Raw genomic sequence first — 5213 nt, 5'->3', positions numbered from 1 at the left:
TCTCTTATAAGGCTCAAGTATATTTATTACATTTCCCATGGATCTGGCAGTTAGGAAGTGACAGACCCCAAAATATCACTGAGGTTTTCAGCCTTTATGTTCAGTGTTCCAGCTCCTATAAAATGCATATTAATAATACATGCTTCCTGAGGTTGCTCTAGGAATTCATAATCATAAACTTCTATGAAATACATAGATTAAATTACAATTATTAAATGATATATTAGTTGTTCTCCACTTTATATCTTATATATTAATTGTAATGATAGCATATACATATAGTCTTTAACCTGAATATGTAAACATTATTTTGCAGGTATTAAACAAATTGTACTTGAACTTCATTTGTCTATGGCTTTCAAAACAAAAGGTAGCTTTTAGGCTGTAAAAATTTCTTGAAGGGAAAAAAGATGTTGAGTTTATACTGTCTCTCTGAATTTTATATAGTTTCTACTACCCAAAAAAACCCCTAATTTAAGAGTTTGAATTCATTGACTTCTTCCACTTTGTATAATCTCTACAAGTTTTGTCCGTATTGTATCATGTATCAATTATTTATTGATTATCCCTGTTTACCATTGAATAATAATCTACTAGGGTGTTTTCACATTTATGTTTAGCCATTATTCAGTTGATGAGAATTTGGGTTATTTCCACTTTTTTGGCTTTTGTTAATAGTACTACTATGAGCATTTGTAAAATTTTTGTGTAAACATATTTCCCATTTATTTGGAGTGGGATTACTGTATTATTATATGATACCTATATCTTTGTTTAAATTTTTAAAAAATTCTTTTTATTGCTTTGCATACAATATGTGTGTACATTCTGTTTCATTCATATATTGTTTCACACATTCTTTCATTCACATTATGATTTAAAGAACTGCCAGCTTGTTTTTCAACGGGTTGCCGTTTTCCATTCCCACCAACAGTGCATGAGAGTTCCTATCTCTTCATACCTTTGCTAACACTTGCAGTTAGAATGCCTACTCAGAAAGACAGACAATAGAAAGTTGATGGCTGCTTTGGATAGTTATACATTTTTTAAACTTTTTATTGTGATAAAGCATACACAACATAAAGTTTACCTTCTAAGCCTTTTCAAATTAAGCATTTCATTTAAGCTTTTTCAAGTGTCTTTTATATAATGAAATGCTACTGCATTAATTTATTTTGTACTATGTAATTATTTAAAAGGTAATTTCAAAAAAGGTAGTTCAGTACACATACATACACAGAGATATTCAAATAAAAGGTAGCAAAATCATTATTATTCTCATAGTCTTTTTCTAAAAAAAGTAAATTGTGTCCCAAAAAGTGTTTTATAAGACACCATTAGAATGGTGTGGGATAGAGCAAGGTTCAGATCTGTTGCTCGTAAGGTCACTTATGAGTTTGTAGTTGACTCAGTGACCCAAACAACAACATTGCTGTGAAGTTGGAATAGACTCACTCTAGCAGGATTTCAGAGGCTGTAAATTGCACAGGCGAGTACCCAGGATCTGCTAGTGGATTCAAACTGCCAGAGGGGCTCTGAATTTGTGTTAGCAGTGTAACTCCCTACAGACTATGCCATTAGAACATTTTCTCCCCTAATGGAACTGTGTACTAAACTTTATAAGAGTTTATGGTGGTAGTTTTAGAAGGCTCCAGGACAGAGATGCCAAAGAAATGTTATTTTATTTATGAAATTTTATTTTTTTAAACTAGACCTTAAAATTGTAGTAATTCTTTAGACTTTGTTGTTTGCAAGCACGGGTTTAGAGGCACTCAATTGCATGGGAGCTCAAGTGGCCTAGTGGCAAGAAGCTGCGCTGCAATCCCAAAGGCAACTAGGTGATCTGCGAAAGGGTCGGCTTTGGGTCCGATTCTAATCTATGCTACAAGATAATACAACAATAACAATTGCCTGGGAGGAGATTGCCCATCTTTTCCCTGCAGAACAGCTGGGAGATCCAAACCCTTTGCCTTTAAGATTGCAACCCGGCTTCTTACCAGAATGCCAATAGAACTCTAAAAATTAAAGGGCTTTTTCCAAACTAGAAGTTAAAATTGTACATTTTTAGTCTTTAATGTTCACTAATAGAAATGTTCTGTAATTGCACTGTCTAGGACAGTGGCTGTTAGTCATATGTAGGTGTCTTTTGAGTACATGATATGTGGCTATTTTGACTAAATAGCTCACTTTTTAATTAATTTGAATACTCATGCATGGATGATGACAACCTTATTGCATAACTAGTTTTAGACTTAAGGTATGGCTTAAATGGCATCTGAGGATTTCATAATTTTTACAGTATTTATGGAAGAACGAATTTAAGATCTGCTCTTTCGTAACTGTCTTGAGCTTCAAAAGCCATTTCTATCACCTTAATTTATATATACGTCTTGTATAAATAGGCCATTTGCATTCCTTTCTCAGAGTACTTACATCAGTAGAGTCTTTCTTATGGTTACTTAATAAAAATATGACATAAGAGCTTCATAAGTTGTGCAAGTAAAACTCTGAAAAGACCCTAAATTTTCAGTAGGGAGCTCTGGTTGCTTAGTGGCAAGGAGCTGCACTGCAAACCCAAGGGCACATGATACCAATCCCCCCGCTGCTCCATGGGAGAAATATGGCCAGTCTCCTCCCATGTCATTATACTGCCTCAGAAAACCAGCTGAACTAAATTTTGACTCGACAGCCCATAGCAACAACATATTCTCAGTAGCAATAGATCTTTAATACTGAGTAGAAGTGTCGTGCAGTCATCGTTTTAACATAGATTGCACTAATTCTAGGAAAGGGATCTAGATAGTAAGGTAGTAACACCTCAGAAAAGGGGAAATTTACTTAAAAACAAGATTTACTGAATACTCTTAATAATTATTTCAGGCATTTATACCAGTAACAGCTTCTACTGGAGACAAAGTAAACTTTATTTTTCTCTTTAACTTTATTCAGCCCAGAATATTTCAGATTGGAAGAATGAGGAAAGCTTGGTTTTACCAGTTTCAACTGGATAAAGATGAATGTGAAATTTGAATTAGCTTTGTATATTCTAATATTTTTAAATGGTTTTTAATAAATCATCATTTTAATGAAAGTTTACAGAAAAATTAAATTTTCATCCATTCATTGTTGCACATTTTCCGCGCTCCACATTTCTTCCCCTCACATTCTTTTCTTTTTTTAAAAAAAATTCATTTATTGTTTAGCCTTTGTTAATCCACCTCGTGAAACTGGATGTACTTAAGTGTTTAGTCACTGAAATGGTGGAGAAAGAAAGAGGATATAGGGAAGGGTTCTTTCCCGGTAACTCCATATCTAGAAAAGTGTTCGATTTTAAGTTTATTACGTACTTTTTTGGTAAAATAACCTTGTTTACTGTGGACAATTTTTTAAAATCTATTTTTGCAGCATCTAAGCTTTTTTAGTAGTGCTAGTAATGCTAGTGAGTTAAGCAATTTGTAAGTATCTTTACTATAATAGAAAAGCATCTTGGACATGTGAAATTACCATACCACCTCTGAGCAGTGTCCATCAGGTTTAGTTGACTACGGAGGGGCAGAAAGACTTGTAAGAGGGGGCATGTGTGCACATGTGTCCATATTTACATTTTTATAATAACCATGGTATGTCTGTATCATAGGAGTACATTGTTAAATTGCACTAGAGATCTGATAGCTATCTTAGAAGCATTATACTCTATTGCTTTATGTTTTCTTTGAAATTACACAATAAACAAATACAATATTTTAATTGAATCTCTGCCAGTATCTAAAGGCATGCACCGTTTTTTGTTGTTATAAAGTTTCTGTCCCCAAGAATGGCTAACTGCTTTTTTGTCCATCCTGATTGAGTCGGTATCCTGTATTCTTGGTTGTCATAATACGCAATGGCTTTGGGAACTAGGAATTCATAAATAATTGTGATTCATAATGTGTGACCTCAACCAGATAAAAGTTTGTGCTTGCTTATGTAAAAGATGTAAAAAGGACATAAAGTAATCATCAAGATGGTTATGGGTGGCTTTTATATTTCTCCTTTTCCATTTTCTGTAATACATATGTTTTAGAAGTTTGAAGAGGAAAAAAAAGATGTTCTTTTAAAAACCTGGTGGGGGGATAAATCATTCATTGTGTTAAGCTTATGATTTTTAATGTTAAAGAACTCTGGTAGCCTAGTCTGTAGAAAAATTGGCTGCTAGCCCAAAGGTGGTACATCTCCTCTTTGCTGTTTAGTTGGACCCCTCAGCAAGTTTTCAGAGGCAGTAAATCACACAAGAGGCGGTTGTCCATCTTTCTCCCACAGAGCTGCTGGTGGATTTGAACTGCCTACTTTTGGATTGGTAGCATGACTCTCTAGGCCACCAAAATCCCCCTCATCTGAATAGTAGCTGTATTTACTTAGAGGGAGGAAAAGAGGCCTGCTTATTGCCTTATCAGCAGACACATGCTGAATTTGCTGGAGATCAAAATGAGACCTACCGATTTATGCAGTTCACGTTTTATATTTCAATATTTATTGGTACCTACAGTGACTCATAAAACTGACTGATGTTATGTGTTGGTACTTAGGTGATAAAGAAAATAAACTCGGCAGCATGATGGACGACAGCAAGAGCGCTTCACCACCAACAGGTAAGTTGTTGACACAGTTAGTACTAGTGTGTGGGACTTGTATGGATTATTTTATTTCAGGAGAAAAGGTGAGAGAGACATAGAAGTGTACACATTCTGCTAAAAATAAAAAAGTATTTAAAATTGTTAAAGCAATATAAATCATAGTAAAATAGTAATACTAGGCAGTAAAATATCAGTAAAAGTAAAATATTTCCTCTTCATCCTCTACTACTTGAGATCCATATGTGTTATTATGAGCTCTTTAAAAAATTTTACTCAGCTTTAGAAAAACAAACACTTTGCCAGTGTGTTGATTGTCATTCCATGTGATGCCATGTATCACAGAGTAGAACTGCTCCATTGAGTTTTCTTGGCTGTAATCTTGAAGCCAGCTCTTTACCAGCCCGTTTTTGTGGAGCCACTGGTAAATTCAGATCCCTAGTAATTAGGTTAGCAGTCATCAACAACTGATTGCACTATACTGGCTCTTATTCAGCTCTGTACCTTGGATGTGTCGATGATAATGGAAGTGCTCAGTTAAAAATATGGAGTTCATCTATGTACACCAACATGGATATGAGTTATTTTAATCATTAGTGTGTG

At 34.5% G+C, this 5213-nt stretch overlaps 1 pseudogene; it reads left to right on the top strand.

Moving 5' to 3' along the window:
- Positions 1 to 4591: 4591 nt before the first annotated feature.
- The window catches only part of LOC102848064, an 86521-nt pseudogene continuing 85899 nt past the window's right edge, over positions 4592 to 5213 (top strand).

This window comes from Elephantulus edwardii, unplaced genomic scaffold (assembly GCF_000299155.1).
Source record: "Elephantulus edwardii isolate Elephantulus edwardi_28Jun2011 unplaced genomic scaffold, EleEdw1.0 scaffold00016, whole genome shotgun sequence".
NCBI lineage: Eukaryota > Metazoa > Chordata > Mammalia > Macroscelidea > Macroscelididae > Elephantulus > Elephantulus edwardii.
The sequence above is the reverse complement of the archived record's forward strand: the minus strand, read 5'-3'. Positions and strand labels throughout refer to the sequence as shown.